The sequence below is a fragment of the Dipodomys merriami genome, unplaced genomic scaffold (assembly GCF_024711535.1).
Source record: "Dipodomys merriami isolate MVZ:Mamm:240054 unplaced genomic scaffold, mDipMer1.0.p SCAF_101, whole genome shotgun sequence".
NCBI classification, from domain to species: domain Eukaryota; kingdom Metazoa; phylum Chordata; class Mammalia; order Rodentia; family Heteromyidae; genus Dipodomys; species Dipodomys merriami.
The window spans coordinates 33,874-51,825 of record NW_027202283.1 but is presented as its reverse complement, the minus strand read 5'-3'; the positions used below and the strand labels follow the sequence as shown (position 1 = coordinate 51,825).

At 40.3% G+C, this 17,952-nt stretch overlaps 1 pseudogene; it reads right to left on the bottom strand.

The window, feature by feature from the left end:
- On the bottom strand, window positions 1-1,273 carry LOC138807318 (RING finger protein 44 pseudogene; annotated as a pseudogene).
- Window positions 1,274-17,952: the final 16,679 nt, after the last annotated feature.

The following is a 17,952-nucleotide window of genomic DNA, read 5'->3' as shown; positions in this document are numbered from 1 at the left end:
TTACTCAGCCTTCCTGGGCACCTCAGAGGCATCACATCCAGGTGACTTTCAACCATTTGTCTACACACTTGGCATGGAACTTGTGGTTGCTGGGGAGGACACAGAGCAGCTGCCACACCTTGAAGTCGCTGAAGCAGATCATGCATAGTGTCTGCTCCAACTGATGACTGTCAGAGTTGAAGTGGTATGACAGGAGTTGTTCTACATCAGCTTTGGTGAGGCTCCACGGTTTGGCATCTCCCAGACACCCAGCCAGGTTCAGGAGGGCCTTATAGTTCTCCATCTCCATATCATGCATGTCCAGATCCAAGCTGATGGTGGGTTCCATAGCTGTGGATGACATGGGCAGCATTGAGAGGAAGTAGAGCACAAAGCTGGGATAGTAAAGTGGCTCAGGGATGGCAGCGGTGGCAGCAGTGGGGGCAGTGGCTGTTGTAGGTGGTACCTCTGGGTACTAACTCTCCGTGGCATCATATGAGGAGAGTAGGGCACCCCAAAGGACAGCTCCTGGTGCAGTGGATCGTGGGTTAGGTAACTCACAGGTAATGAGGGGATCAAGAATGGGCTGGGGCACAGGTAGGGTAAGTAAAGCTGCCCAGGGGGTGCTGGTCCCCACTCAGGTCCATGTAATTGTTCAGCCACTTCAGGTGCATCCATGGGTGCTGGGTGTGCAGTGGCACAAACTGCCCAAGAGGCACCATGTTGGGCAGCCTGGGGCAGTGGGAGGGAGAGGGGAGTGGTGCAGAATGTAATAGTCATTGGAGATGAGGTGAGAGTTGGCCTGGTAGGTTGCAGGGAGCTGTTGCATAGTGCATACCTGGATCAGCAGGGGTGAGAGACAGCAGAGTGGATAATGCTGCTCACTAAACATCACAGAGCATACTGGGTGCTGCTGGTCACTCCAGCTAGGGATATGTTGGCCTGCAGGCAAGGGGAAACCTTGGGTGGTTACTGTGGTGACTATGTAGGACAGAGGGACAGGTACCTGGTGCATCTGCTCATGGAGAACAACCATGAATGGGCTGTGTTGGGAGGTTTGGTACAGCATTCCAGGTTACCTGCTGGTAGGAACCAGAACATAAGGCCTGGTGCTCCTCTACACGGAGGTGTGGTGGTCGAGGCAGTGGCTGCTGGGAGGGTAAGCTCTCATCCTGGGCAGGCCAGCTGGCCAGGGGCCCATGGAAACTAAGGCTTCCCCAGAGCTGGCCTGGAGCACTGATCTGCTTATTGACAATCGTCACTGGGCTTCAGGAGTGGACAGAGGCCATCTAGTCACTGCCGGAGCCTATGGTCAAGGGACTGACCTCTGATTAAGCAGAGGTAGCTTCCCAAACTGGTCTGAGCGGTTAGGATGACCCAATCAGTCCTGAACCTTCAACTTTCCCAGAGATGACATCACCTCTAAGAGGTATAAGACTCTGATGACATCAAGGCCTCTCCACCCCATTTCACATGATTTTTTTCTTTTGCTCTTGTATAGAAAAGTTCAGTCTAGCTCCGATGATACAGTTCCACTTGTAAGAAGAGCCATCTTCTGCCCATTTTTAGCTTTATTTTGTTTTTATTTACTTTATCGTTATTAAAAAGGCGATGTATAAGCTGGGTGTAGTTGGCTCATGCCTGTAATCCTAGCTACTCAGGAGGCTGAGATCTGAGGATTTCAGTTTGAAGCCAGCCCAGGCAGGAAACTCTGTGAGATTCTTATCACCAATTAATCACAGAAAAAGCCAGAAGTGGCACAGTGGCTCAAGTGGTAGAGTGCTAGCCTTGAGCAAAAGGAACCCAGGGGCAAGTGCCCAGGCCCAGAGTTCAAGCCCCAGGAACAGAAAAAAGAAAGCCAGGCACCAGTGGTTGATGCCTGTAATCCTAATTACTTAGGAGGCTCACAATTGAGGATTGCGTTCAAAGCCAGTGCAGGAAAGAAAAGTCCTTGAGACTTTTTTTTTTTTTTTTTTTTTTTTTTTTTTTTTTTTGTCGGTCGTGGGGCTTGAACTCTGGGCCTGGGTGCTGTCCCTCAGCTCTTCAGCTCAAGGTGAGCGCTCTACCACTTGAGCTACAGGGCCACTTCCGTTTTTCTGGTGATTTATTGGAGATAGGAGTCTCATGATCTCTCCTGCCCGGGCTGGCTTTGAACCGCGATCCTCAGATCTCAGCCTCCTGAGTAGCTAGGATTACAGGCGTGAGCCACCAGCGCCCAGCTAGTCCTTGAGACTCTTAACTCCAATTAACCCCAGTAAACCAGAAGTGGTGGTGTGGCTCAAGTGGTAGAGTGCACACCTTATGCTGAAGAGCTCAGTTACAGTGCCCAGGCTCAGAGTTCAAGCCCCACAACTGACAAAGAAAAAAAAAAAAAGAAAGAAAGAAAGAAAGGAAATTTACTCATTACCTGACTCATGCAATTGTGATCCTTCTCTATATCACCTTTATATTTTCAATAAAGTAAATAAAATAAATTAAATAAATAAATAAATAAATAAATAAATGATGAAAATAAGTCAGGTAATGAGTACATGCCCTTCTGGACACCCACAAATTTTATAGTTCACTTTCAACACAGTGTCCAGCGAGCACCACTGCTGTGCTTTTTCACTCTTTTTTCCTCGAGTTCTGTGCTCCCCTACCTTCCCAAAGACAGACAAAAGAATAAATCATACAGAAAGAAAAGTAAACAGAAATAACAACAACAAAAGAACCATCTTGCTTCTATATCTTTGAGTTGATTTTGATGTTTATCATTTTATATAAATATGAAGAGGCACATAGACATTGTGCCTTTGTTATTTCTCCCCTAAGAGTAGTACCCTCTTTGGGGCTCACAGTGGGTGTTCAGAATCCTGTATATTTTATCATATACCAGCGTATTTTTAAATTTTTTATTTTATTGTAGAGATGCTGTACAGAGGGGTTACAGTTACATGAGTAAGGCAATGAGTACATTTCTTGTCGAGCATTGTCACCCCTTCCCTTGTTGTTCTCCCACTATACATTCCCTCCCTCACTTCCCTCACTCCTCCCCCCACCAGTGTATTTTATTTCTAACTTCCTTCTGCACCTCTTTTGATCATTAAAGGTTGCCTATTTTCTGTATTCTCAATTTTTTTCTTCTCACTTTCTCAGTTTCTCACTCAGGCCTTGAGTTCAAGTGCCAGGATTGGCACATAAAAAGAAAACATTAAACTTCCATGGAATCAAAATCCAATCAATAAATTGGTAGAGGTACTGATAAGACAAATCTTAAAAGAAGTACAAATGGACAGTAAACATATGCAGGAAACAATATTACTAGCTACAAACCCTGCATTAAGAATATAAACAAACATAGCTCTTATGCTTGTGACAATAGCTTTCCTTCCACGAACAGAAACAAAATCAGATGATAACTGGGTTATCATAAAAATGGAAACATTATTAACTATTGGTAAGAATGTAAAAAAAAAAAAAGAATGTAATCTATTGCACCTGGCAAGGAAATAAGTACAAAGATTCTCTAAATTTAAAAATAGTACTTCCATACTATGAAGAAATAATGGACACTAATCCTAAGGAACATAATCAGTTACCACAAGAGAATTTGAAAGACTATCTTTTTCAACCTATTCACAATAGCCAGCCTTGCTTTATATCCATTTCATCAAATTGCTCCATTATTTGAAATTTGCTAATATAAAATGTACAGTATAACCAAAATCTCATGTGAAGATATTTTAAAATATTTTTAACATTTATATTGGATAAAAGTAAGTAATTTACAGTAAAAAAATTTTTTTTCTTTTGGTGCCAGTCCTGGGGCTTGAACTCATGGCCTAGGTGCTGTCCATGAGATTTTGTGCTCAAGGTTAGCACTCTACCATTTGAGCAACAGTTCCTCTTCCAACTTTTTGGTGGCTAATCAGAAATAGGAGTCTCATGGACATTCCTTCCTGGGCTAGCTTCAAACCATGATCCTCAGATCTCAGCATCCTGAGTTCCTAGAATTACAGTTATAACCCCTGGTGCCAGTTCAAAGAGCAATTTTATTAAAACTTTCTTTGATAAAGTTTATTTTGATATATTTTTGAAGTAGACTCATTTACTGCACAGCAATTACTTTCTTTTTAATGATAGTATTTCAGAATTAATTTATGAATGAAAGCACACTTGTTTGTTGCAAAATAGATTACAATTTACATTTATGTTAAAATATACCAATGAATATATTCATTTTATTTGTCAAGTTAAAGATAATGTGCCAGGTCAGGCTCCTATTTGCATAGAATTTTAACACTAGTTCTTGGAGACACAGCTTAGTAGTAGAGTGATTGCTTAGCTTGAAGAAAGCCTGAAATTTTGATTGTCAGCACACTACATTAGGTACAACTCTTTGACTCCTCCTGGGCCTGGGCACTGTCCCTAAGTTTTTATGCTCAAGGCTAGCACTCTGCCACTTGAGCCACATCTTCACTTCCAGCTTTCTTGGTAGTTAATGAGACTAAGAGTCTCGTGGTTTTTGCTGCCCAGGCTGGCTTCCAACTGTTATAATTAGATCTCAGCCTCCTGAGTAGCTAGTATTCCAGCGACCAGCAGGAAGTACGTTTCTTGCTATCAGTCATCTTTCCCTGAGGGGATAGGGAGGGGGCGTGGGAGGGACTTTCTCTAACGGTTACTTGGTCGCCATTGAGTGCAGCCACAGCATCGGGACCCTTGGGAGGCACAGCAATGACTTTTGAGGCAGAGATTTTGGAACAAGTTTTACTTCTTGGTTTCAAGGGTGAGCTGGGAAGACTGTGGCAGGGAGGGAAGACTTAAAGGGGGCAGATTGGAGGGAGCCTCAGATCAGTGCCCACGGATGATTCTGGAACTAGATTCCTGTCATCTTTATCTCTCCTAGTCATCCCTTTGCAGTCAGACCCCATCCTTCCCTCAGCCCAGATTGTGCTGAAACTTCTCTGCTGAACCTCGCTTTTGGTGCCTTGCTGTGTATCCAAAAGTCCGTGCATTCACGTGGAATGAATGGTTTCTAGGTCTCTGTTGGTCCATTTCCTGAATGAGCATTGATGGCAGGTGCTGCAGGCTTTCAAGGTTTTTGTTGTTGTTGTTGTTGTTCACCGTCCTGACATCAACAGTATTTTTTGTTTTCCAGGGAAATACTAAGTTGCACCTTGACAAACTTTCTGCCAGGTAAGATGACCTCTTGGATAGTTCTTCTGCAACTAACTCCTCCTTTTAACATTTGCTGTAGAATTCACTAATATAGCAGCTGATGGTGACAAAACCTGCATCCTCCATATCAGTGCAGATAAGCTGATGTTCACTGGCCCACACTGGAGAAGAGATGCCCTCCTTTTATGAGCTGGGCCAGGTGAGAAAGAGCTCCCAGGCTCCAGATTGCCTCCGTGGCCACTAGATAGACCACAAATGCCTGCTTTCTTCCTGTAAGGAGTACTCTTTCCCCAAATTTGAAGTGGAAGGCGTTTCTGAAGAAAGTAACAGCATATAATTAGAACTAGGATTGGAGCAGTTCTGTGCAGCCTTCAAAGCTGCCCAGAATGGCAGAGCCATGAAAATGAAATTGAGTAGCATCCACCCTGATGGTTTACAGTCTGTATAGAGAAGGTGAACAGAAGAAAAAGGGGTTCCTCAAATTTCTTAGAATAAAATCTTGCCTTAGAACAAATAAAAGTCCCAGAAAGCCTGGGCTTCATCAAAATCTTTTGGAAAGCTCACTGGTTTTCTTTAAAATTAAGCATCTAGTGCATGAATATTCTCTCCATTAGAGGTTTTTATGCTTGTTCTTTTTAAAAATTATTTTTAAATGAGTTTTTTTATTGTGAAAATACTGCACAGAGGGGTTACAGTTACATGAACAAGGTAATGAGTACATTTCCTATCAAGCATTGTTGCCTCTTCCTTTGTTTTCCCCCTACCATCCCTTCCCTCCCCACCTCCTCAACTACACTCCCCCCACTCGTCTAAATGGTAAAGTTCGTTTTTCAACATCTCATTGTTGCAATGGGCCAACCTGTATCCCTATTTAAACAATTTGTTTTTTCTCTTCCCCTCCCCAAATTATATCAACATTAAATACAGTGAAAACAGGGGCTATACCATGGGGGAGGGATATACAAAGCAACAACAAAAAAATCAAATGGTACCTTATAAATACGTTAGAAACAATAGCAAGAAAGAGAAAACCACTTGTGTCCCTATCTTGGGGTTCATTTCGCTTAACATCATCTTATCTGACCTTTTCTGCTTGTCCCAGACATATACTAGTTATTGCAAATAAGGGAAACCATGGGACCTATGTTTCTTTGGGCCTGGCTTACTTCACTTAGTATAATTTTTTTCCAAGTCTATCAGCTGACTTTTTAAAGAAAATGTGTCTCAAGCTTCATAAATTATATTATACCTTAGTAACCAAAATTAAACTTGAATTTAAATATCAAGGAGCATTTCCCAAAGTTGGAAACAGTAGTGGTACTCTACCTTCCAGGCATTTACTTCCAAATCTAACCCCTTCCTTCAGGCAATATGAAGACAAATTGTCAGTGAAAAGTTGTTTTTTTTCTGGGCTGCGAATATGGCTTAGGGGTAGAGTGCTTGCATAGCCTGCATGAAGCCCTGGGTTTGATTCCTCAGTACCACATAAACAGAAAAAGCCAGAAGTGGTGCTGTGGTAAAGTGCTAGCCTTAAGCAAAAGAAACTGAAGGACAGTGCCCTGGCCATGAGTTCAAGCCCCAGGACTGGCACAAAAAAGTTTTTGTAAAGGTGATGTACAGAGGAGTTAGTTATGTAAGTCAGATAAAGAGCACAAGGAGCAAGAAAAGGAAGCAAAGTAACCAAAAACTTCTTGTTTCCATTTCTTGGAGTTAATGTCAATAAATTTTATTATTTTATTTTATTGATTTTTTATTGTTATTGTAAAGGTGATGTACAAAGAGGTTACAGTTACATAAGTCAGTTAATGAGTACATTTCTTTTTGAACAGTGTCTCCTCTTCTCTCGTTTTCCACTAGTTTTCCCCTCCCGACCTCCTTCCTTCACAAGTTGTGTGTTCATTTTCAACATAGTGGCTAGTGAGTATCACTGCTGCATTTGTTCCCCCTTTGTCCAGACATTTCTGTGCTCCTTGTACCCTTACCAAAACCAATAAAACTTACATACACGTCAAAATAAAAAAACAGTGACCAAGACAAAAACAAGCAAACAAACAAAAAAAAACAAAATTAAAAGACCTCTTTGTTTTCATTTCTTGGAGTTCATTTCAATAAACATCATTTTATATGATCATATGCACAAAACCATTAATGTTTTGTGATCTTTTCCTCAGATTATCCTCCTTTGGTCTCACTTTTTAAATGTGTAGAAAACTATATGTTATCATGTTCACGTGCATTTTTTAAAACTATATTTAAATAAGAATGCAGGTGGACCCATTGCAACAATGAGAAGAACAAGTTCTCATGTCGAAAATGAACTTTACAACTTTGGTGGGGGGGGGAGGATTGGGTGGGGGGGAGGCTGGGAAGGGATGGGAAGAGGAAACAAAGGAGGAGGCTACAATGCTTGATAAGAAATGTACTCATTATCTTGCCCATGTAATTATAACCCCTCTGTACAGTATTTTCACAATAAAAAATAAATAAAAATTAAAAAAAAAGATTAAAAAAAACTATATTTCAGTCTTTTCACAACCGCTTTCCAGGGTGGTTGATCAAGTTTATATATCCACTAACAGTGTAGTAGAATTCCCTTTTGGCCCTATACCTGCCAACATCTGTTATTATTTGTTTTCATGATAATGGCCTTTCTATCTGAGATAATGTAAAATCTCAGTGTTTTGCTATTCATTTCTTGTGTGCCCAGAGATGTTGAACATTTCTTCATTTTTCTATTAGCCATTGTTACTTCAGAGAAGTCTCTTTTAAAGTCTTTAGCTCATTATTGTGTTGTTGTTTCTTTGAGGGCTGATTGTTAGGAGATTTAATTTTTTTCTGCTGAGAGGAATTCTTTTAGTTTTTTTTTTTTTTTTTGTCGGTTTTGAGGCTTGAACTCTGGTCCTGGGCTCTGTCCCTGAGATCTTCAGCGCAAGGCTACTGCTCTACCACTTTGAGCCACCGTGCCACTTCTGATTTCCTGATGGTTAATTGGACATAAGAGTCTTATTGATTTTCCTGCCCGGGCTGGCATTGAACTTCGATCCTCAGATCTCAGCCTTCTGAGTAGCTAGGATTACAGGTGTGAGACTCCAGTGCCCGGCCAGGGAGGAATTCTTAACAAAGCTTGGGATAATTGTCCTACAGAGAGGAATTTATGTATCTTATTTTCTTTTCTGTTGGTGAAAGTTTGATTTTTGTACAGATAGAATGGATTCCAGATTCTTGTCATCAACTTGTGAAAGGTATCCAAAATGTGCAATCCCTTTATATTATACCTGCACACTGATTATATTGAAAATCAGCTAGTACTTCACATGAAAAAACTAATCTTATAAAGGTCTGTCAATTTTGTTAAATTTTTCTTTTTCTTTCTTTCCTTTTTTTTTTTTTTTGGAGGGGTCGGTCATGGGGCCTGAACTCTGGGCCTGGGTGCTGTCCCTCAGCTCTTTAGCTCAAGGCTAGCACTCTACCACTTGAGCCACAGTGCCACTTCCAGGTTGTTTCTTTTTTCTTATGTGGTGCTGAGGAATCAAACCCAGGGCCTCGTGCATGCAAGGCAAGTGCTCTACCACTGAGCCACCTTCCCAGCACCCAATTTTGTTTTTTTTTTCGAAGAACCAACTCTTTGTTTTGTTGATTCCATGTTTTTTTTTTTTTGGATTCTAATTCATTTAATTCTGATTTAATTTTAATTATTTCTTTCCATCTACTGGATTGGGGTTTATCTTGCTGCGCTTTTTCAAGGAGGCTCAAATGTCTCATTAAATTATTGGTTTCAGATCTCTCCATTGTTGATGTAGGAACTCAGAGCTATAAACTTGCCTCGGAGTACTGCCTTTGCTGTGTCCCAGAGGAGCTGGTAATTTGTGTGTTCATTTTTGTTTAATATCATGAACATTTGAATTTCCTTTCTAATCTCTTCCATGACCCACTGGTGATTCAGCAGTGTGTTGATCAGCCTCCATGTATTACAGCACTTTCTTTGGTGTCTTTTGGTGTTGAGTTCTAATTTTATTCCCTTGTGGTCAGAGAGAAAGCAAGGTATAACTTCAATGTTTCTGAATTTGGACAAGTTTGCTTTGTGGCCTACAATGTGGTCTATTTTGGAAAATGTTCCATGTTCTGCTGAGAAAAACGTATATTCTGATGCTGCTGGGTGAAATATTTGGTAGATGTCTATTAAATCTAGTTGATCTATGCAATTGGTTAGATCTGCGGTTTCTCTGTTGGGTTTTTGCCGAGTTGATCTATCTAGTGGGGAAAGTGCTAAAGTCCCCAACAATTAATGTCTTTGGATCTATGTGGGATTTGAGGGAAAGTAGTGTTTCTTGGATAAATGATGCTGGAGGGGACGTGGACAGAAGGGAACCCTACTGCATTGTTGGTGGGAGTGTAAACTTGTTCAACCACTTTGTAAAGTAGTAATGAGGTTCCTCAAAAGATTCCACATAGAGCTTCCCTATGACCCAGCAACCCCACTTTTGGGCATTTACCCAAATGATTACAAACGAGACCATACTAAAGCTACCAGTACAACTATGTTTATTGCAGCATTATTTACCATCACTCAGATATGGAACCAACCCAGATGCCCCTCAGTAGATGAATGGAGCAAGAAAATGTGGTATATATACACAATGGAATCCTATGCCTCCATCAGAAAGAATGGCATTACCCCATTTGTTAGGAAATGGAAAGACTTGGAAAAAATTATATTAAGTGAAGTAAGCCAGGCCCAAAGAAACATAGGTCCCATGGTCTCCCTTATTTGCAATAACTAGCATATGTCTGAGTCAAGCAGAAAAGGTCAGATAAGTTGATGTTAGGGAAATGAACCCTAAGATATGTATTCAAATGTTTTTTTTTTTCTCTCATACAATTGTTTCTAACATATATATATATATATATATGATTATTTCTTTGTTGCTTTGTATGTCCCTCCCTCACGGTATAAGCCCTGCTCTCACTGTATTTGATGATGGTATAATTTGTGGAGGGGAAGGGGAAAAACAAATCGTTTAAATAGGGATACAGGTGGACCCATTGCAACAATGAGATGAACAAGTCGTTATGGCGAAAAACGAACGTTACAACTTTGGTGGGGGGGAAGGGGGAGGAGGATTCGGTAGGGGGTGGTGGGGGGAGGATGGGAAGGGATGGGAAGGGGAAACAAAGGAGGAGGCTACAATGCTTGATAAGAAATGTACTCATTATCTTGCCCATGTAATTGTAACCCCTCTCTACAGTATTTTCACAATAAAAAATTATTAAAAAAGAAAAAAATCTTCTAATTATGAAAAAGTATGGAAATGGTTAGCTCTTTAGTTTAATATCATAGTATACTGTACACTCTATTGTAAAAATAATTTTAAAGAAATACTATATTGTTATGCTAATTTGCTTATAACTTCTAGTCAAATCTTATATATGATAAAATACAAAATATCCTAAATATGAATAAGGAATTAGGTGGATGATCTTTGATCTAGTGTATTTCAAGAAATGTTACAGCAAAAGTGTACTGATATGATCAAGTGTCAGCAACATAAAACACGTTTGAAAAGAAGGTTCAATATTGATATGCACAGTAATAGATAAATAAGATAATCATATGAGCAGATAAGATGATGTTAAGCGAAATTAACCCCAAGATAGGGACACAAGTCATTTTTTTCTTTCTTACTATTGGCTCTAACGTATTTATAATGTACCATGTGATTTTTTTTTGTTGGGTTGTATGTTCCTCCCCCACAGTATAACCCCTGTTTCCACTGCATTTGATGTCAGTGCCCTGTATCTTGTATATACACTTCTCTAATTTGGGGAGGGAAAGGGAAAAAAACAAAATGTTTACATAGGGATACAGGTTGACCCATTGTAACAATGAGACGTTTAAGACACTATGTTGAAAAACAAACTTTACAATTTAGGCGGAGTGGGTGGGGAGGAGAGTGTAGTTGTGGAGGTGGGAGGGAAGGGAGGGTAGGGGAAAACAAAGGAAGAGACAACAATGCTTGATAGGAAATGTACTCATTACCTTGTTCATGTAACTGTAACCCCTCTGTACAGTATTTTCACAATAAAAAACTTTTAAAAAAAGAATTCAAGGCCAGTTTGGACTATGGTGAGTTCCAGGCTACTTAGGGTTGAACAGTGAGGTCCTTGACTAAACTTTTTCTTTGGCTCACTAAAAAAAAAAAATAAGATAATGTACAACTAATATACAAATTGGCTATTCATACACTTGCGCATTTGACAACCAATTTGTAACATGGACATGTTTACAAGGAACAATAATATCTTGTCCTTATTTGAATATATGTTATTTGAGTGATTATTGTTAGAATATTTATAATAGGCAATTTGACTTTCTTAAGCCTTAGACATTATGTTAATTTGCACAGCTCATCCTGGTTTTCATGAGTAAAACTATTAAACTTCTTTATGATGCTGAATATGTGACTCAGAATACTGAATCATGGACTAAGAAGGCATCCCAAGAATAATCTCTTTTGATAAATAAACAATATGGATACATTGCTTAATTTCTGCTCCTCTGACAAAATTCCTGAAATAACTTACATGTAAATGGGAAAGTATTTTGGCTCACAGTTTTGATTTCAGATGTTACCACTTTGGGGCTTATGGGAATGCAGCTCATCATGTGGGAAGACAGTGGCACAGGAAGCTGCTCATTTTACAGCAGTCAGAAAGGAGAGAGTCAGATAAGACCAGGGGCAGTTTCAATATCCTCTTCAAGGGCACACCCCTGATGACCTAACTTGCTACTGCTAGGCCCCAGATCCTAAAAGATCCCCACTTTCTAGCCGCCCCATAGGCTGAGGATCACTAGGTATTGAACACACAGTCTTTCTCAGACTTGTGGGGAAAAGAGGCCACCACAAAAATAGATGGCCTTTGCTTTATGCTGCTCAGTGGTGTTGAGATCACAGCAGCATGGGGAGGCCCTATAGCTTCCACTGAGCATGCACTGATACCATCTAACCTCCTAATCTCCTGTGACCACACAGCTCTCTATTGCTAGCATAATATTCTTTGCAAATTTAAGCTCTTTATGTGTAACTATGCATAAACATCTCAGATATGTTTTTGCTATACCAGTTCCCATTTACAATAAAAGATCTTTGTGACCAACTTCCTTACAGAGAAGAATCCTACCAAGGTCCTGTGGCGGGGGGGGGGGGTGCCTCTCAAGGGAAAAAGTGCATATGGACCAGATAGAAGTAAGATCCAGAACAAATCCTCAGATTTTGCATAGGGAATTTTTACTTTATTCTTTCTTTCTCTCTCTCTCTTCCTTCCTTCCTTCCTTCCTTCCTTCCTTCCTTCCTTCCTTCCTTCCTTCCTTCCTTTCTCTCTTTCTTTCTCTCTCTTTCTTTCTTTCTCTCTCTTCCTTCCTTCCTTCCTTCCTTCCTTTCTTTCTCTCTTTCTTTCTTTCTTTCTCTCTTTCTTTCTCTCTCTCTCTCTTTCTTTCTTCCTTCCTTCCTTCCTTCCTTCCTTCCTTTCTTTCTTTCTTTCTTTCTTTCTTTCTTTCTTTCTTTCTTTCTTTCTTTCTTTCTTTCTTTCTTTCTTTCTTTCTTTCTTTCTTTCTATCTTTCTGTCTTTCTTTCTTTCTTTCTATCTTTCTGTCTTTCTTTCTTTCTGTCTTTCTTTCTTTCTTTCTTTCTTTCGTTTCTCTTTCTGAAAAGAAATTGTTCCCAGGTGGCAAAGTTAGGATCAGCCTTATCAAAGGGCACATTTCCCTGTGCTGTTCAGTGTCTCCTCAGGAATCCTGTGTTGTTCATATACATGCTTCCCCAAGGAGATCCTTTTTGGAGATTGGCCAGTTTGGGCACATGCAGTCCATCAGATCAAGAATATAATCTCTTCTATTCTGGATGTTTATATGTCCTACGTGACAGGTGGGACCCTCTTCCTACTGGGAAAAGATGAAATATGCAGGAAAAAATATGGTGACTCCACCTCAGCGCTCTATGAGGTTTAGGCAACACTGAAAAGTGTGCTTCAGAACTTAGTAATGTTTCCCACAGAATATGTGTGTTGAACGTTTTAGAATACATGTCTTGGAAAGATAGCTACAAATATGTTCATGTTAATATGCTGAATATAATAGTTTAATATTTTTGTTATCATCAAATAATTGTACAAGAGTTTTTCAATTTAACATACTCATTTTCCATGGAACATATCCTGATTAGAATCACCCATTCTCTTATATTCCACCTTTCATACCTACCCAGTTACCACAAGTTTCATTGTTTTCATTTTCTATTTTCATATGTATACCTTGAACATAACTACATTCACAAGCCAAAGTTAAACTAGTACAAGCTTTGAGCTGCTGCCTAGTGTCATTTAATTCCTTTTTAATTGTTTCATCTAGTAGTTTTGGCAAGACAGGTCTAGTAATAGCATATCTCAGCTTTTGTGTATCTAAGCGTGACTCACTTTCATCCCCAGTTGAGAAGGACAGGTTTGGTAGATGTAGGATTGTTAGTTGATAATTTGATCATTTCAATTTCCCTCAGGGGCTTGAGTATAACAACCTTGTCCTTCTGGCTTTCAAATTTGATGAGGATTACACTGATAATTTTATTGAAGATTATTAGTATGTGGTTAATTTTCTATTTTTGGTGCTTGCAATACTTGTTGGTATTGTTGCTAATAGTTTGATTATACTACATTCTAGTGGTGTGAAGGGTGTGTTATAAGAGAACTAGTGAGACTCTGAGGAAGCCCCATAAATGCAGAGACCTCTACTTGGCTCCAGTTTATATTGCAAGAAACTAGAAAGTTTGGGGCTGGGAAGGTGGCTCAGTGGTAGAGCGCTTGCCTTGCATGCATGAGGTTCTGGGTTCGATTCCCCAGCACCACATAAGCAAAAAGAAAAAAAGCCGGAAGTGAGGCTGTGGCTCAAGTGGTAGAGCGCTAGCCTTGAGCTGAAGAGCTGAGGGACAGCACCCAGGCCCAGAGATCAGGCCCCACGACCAGACCCTCCACCCCCCAAAAAACAAAAGCAAACAAACAAAAAACAACTAGAAAGTTTATTAGTATAGAAAAGCAATGGAAAGGGCATTCTCTCCCTTAAACTGTATTTGACTATGAAAACTTTTTGAAACTCTCAGAATCTTCACCTTTCTCCTTGCATTACTCATCTTTACTCGCACATTGTCTATTTCTTCATGAGAGCCCTTAGCATATTAATTCATGTAAACTAAAGGAAAGGGCAATCCTGGTGCATACTAGCAAGAAGAATAAGATGGCTACATAATGTGTGGGAAGGGGACAGCATAATAGAAAATCTGGATGTCTGGCCATGGCAGTCTGTGGGGCTAGAAGATTTTGTAGTGTGCAACAGAAAATTTCAGCTTGCCTCACTGGATTGTTAGCACAGACCTGGAATTTGTACACACTGCAACTGGGAACTGCGCAGCAATAAGGAGAGTATTTGAGGCACCCCAAATTTCTTCATGAAAATTCAAAATAACTGTTAACATGCTTAGTATACATCTGGACTTGGAGGTTTCTTGAGAGAAAAAGGAGGAATAAGTTATTGGAAACCAAAGGAAGGAAGATTTCATTGCTGATTGGCAGTAAATTATCAGGACTGCATCCTCCAGGTCTGTGGAAAATTAAACTTGAAAACAGTGAACAAGAATTGGTAGCCGAGGAGACTTCTAAGCAGTGTGCCCAGGGAGTGGCCTGATTTCTTTGTGGCTGTGATAAAATTTAATAAGGGGAAGTTCACTTGTGGGAGAACAGTGAAACAGAGGGAAACAGGAAAGCCAGTCACTGTTGGCTTATTCCTATAATCTTAGCTACGTAGGAAGCTAAGATCTGAAAATCACGAATCAAAGCCACTACAAACAGGAAAGTCTGTGAGACTCTCTTATCTTTAATTAACTACCAAAAACCAGAAGTGGAGTTGTAGCTCAAGTGTTTGCAAAGTACTAAACTAGAGCAAAAATTTCTAAGAGTGTGCCCAGTTCAACCCGAAGACTGGCACACAAAGGAAACAGGATAGTGGATTTGGGTGACTCTATTTATTTACATAGGTAAAAGATAAAATGAAGAGGCTACTTCTGCAGGTGTGGCCTGAGGTGAAACTGAGACTATAGTTGTGCAAACTGATGAAGCATAGATAGACCAAAACATAAAGACTTCAAACCCACAAAACCTCTTTTAAGAGACTAAAGGTACATCTCACAGATTTTTCTAGCTCTACCACAAGCCTGAGAAGTTTATGGTTGCTATATTTTATCCATCTCAGCAAGACCCCAAATAAAGAAGTGATTCCTTATGCCTAGTTACTCAGGAGGATGAGAAATGAAGACCATGATTCAAATTGAGAGCAAGAAGAAAATCCCATGAGACTCTTACCTCCAATTACACACACACACGCGCGCGCGCGCACACACACACACACACACACACAAACACAGAGAAGTACAGCTGTCGCTCAAGTAATAGTTCACCAGCCTTGAGTGATACAGCTTAGGAACAGAGAGCCCAGGACTGGAATTGGAGGAGGAAGAGGAGGAGGAGGAGAAGGAGGACGAGGAGAAGAAAGACGAGGAGGAGGAGGAGGAGAAGGAGGACGAGGACGAGGACGAGGACGAGGACGAGGACGAGGAGGTGGAGGAGGAGATTCCTCTCACCAAGTGTATGGATGGCCCTGAAGCAGGTAGCCACTATAGGGTTCTGGTTGCCAGGCAATAAGACCAAGTCCCCTAACTGTCCCATGAACCCACACTCAAGCCACACTCCCAAGTAAGAAATACCCTACTGTGAGAGCCCATAAGAATGAAAACAATCTCTCCTAAGGTGATGAAAAGTTATGACAATGATACTGATAAAGTTCCTTGGAACTGGTAGCTAGTGCCATGTCCTGACTAGCAGGGATTCATCTTGCAGGCAGTATTCCCTCACCTGTGCACATGCTGAGAATGCAAAATTTCATTGACCCTTCAGCAATCTCTTAGTCTTAAAGTGCCTGGAAAACTCAGTTTGACACTGTTCATTCCCTTTTGGGGATCTGCATAGATTGTCAACAAATCTGAGCATGTGCAGATGTACATTTGTTATATAAGCTACAACTGTTAATTAACCTGTCCATCAGGGTTCCCACAAAAAATACAACCTACATTTAACCTGGAATTGGTTTAAAAATTCTGCAAAATGAACCCTGGGGCTGTGTAGCCTACTAGAGCTTGTTGCTCTCTTGCAGTGTATCTCACTTCCTCCTTAATGAAATTGTCTTATCAGTTTCATTATGCTTTGCATCTTGTTGAATTATTCTCATGGAGGGCAAAAGAATGGAGGTTATAGAGGAAGATATACTTAGGAGAGGATCACAAAGGCTCAATAGCTATGTGCATATGATCATCTGAAATGATATTTATCAAAATGAACTCCAAGAAATAGAAACAAGAGGTTTTCTGGATTTTCGTTGTTTGTTTCTGTTTTTGTTTTCTCCTTTGTTGGTGTTTGATTCCTGTACCTTTTGTCTTTTTTGTAAGTTTATCACTTTTGGGGAAGGAGGGAGCACAGAAATGGTGGGACTAAGGGTGAACAAATGCAGCAGTGATACTCACTAGACACTATGTTGAATATAAACTATACAACTTTAGGAAGGAAAACTGGAGAAAGGAAGGAAAGGGGTGACACTGTTCATAAAGAAATGTACTCATTACCTGACTTGTGTAACTGTAACCCCTCTGTACATCATATTTACAATAACAATTAAAAAGGAATGGAGATTATACTGGGAAAATTTTAATACCATATTCTGAGGGTTAGCTCCGTGGCTTTCTGGTAACATATTTGGGGGTGTGACTCTGATAATCCATTGAGTAACTCACAATGGCCTCATCTTCATGACCAGGTTGAAGTTGAGAACAGAGGAAGAGCATGGCTAGGTATTCAGAGTGAAAGTCTCCTTTCCCATAGAGGTTCTGCATTCCTCACCATAATCTTGAACAGGCACATGAGGGACCCTACACATCAAGCCTCATCCTGCAACCTGTGGATGACTTGCACTAGGACCACAGACTGATTGGACCTCAGTGCTATGCACTGGACCAGCATTCAGTCAGAGGGGCTAAATGGCAGGTGAAGAATGTGTGGAATGTTGTCAGGGTACTCTGATGGGGCCTGGGGGCAGATATGGCTCAATGGTTGTCCAGTGAGATCAGGAGTCACACAGGTTTCATCCACAGACCTCTTAGAGTCCAATAATACTCCTTTGTTGGGAAGTTCATTTTTTAGTAAGAGCTCTGTTTATTTATTTATTATTGTGAGAATACTGTACAGAGGAGTTACAATTACATGGGCAAGATAACGAGTACATTTCTTATCAAGCATTGTTGCCTCCTCATTGTTTCTCCTTCCCATCCCTTCCCATACTTTTTCTTCAATAAATCTTTCCCTTTTGCTTTTCTCTCTTTGTCAATAAATACAGGAAAAACAGAACCTAATATGAGCATTTCAGTTTCTCAGTCTCTAAGTTAATAATCTAAGTTAAACTATCTCCATGCCTCAGGGAATCTTATGTGGTTTTCTCTACTTGTTTCTGACTGGAATCTCTCCTTGCCTCTTTGACTTGAGTTAAATATGCATGCTTCAGATTTGAAACCACAGAAAGGTGAATCTGTAGGATTCTTAAATGCTTCTATGGCACGTTAGAACTATCCCACCTGCATCTCATTTTTCTTTTCCATGCTAGAGCCAGCTCCTACAAATGATTCCACTGATCTGCATACAGCCTTTGAAGTTCAATGACGACAGTAATGA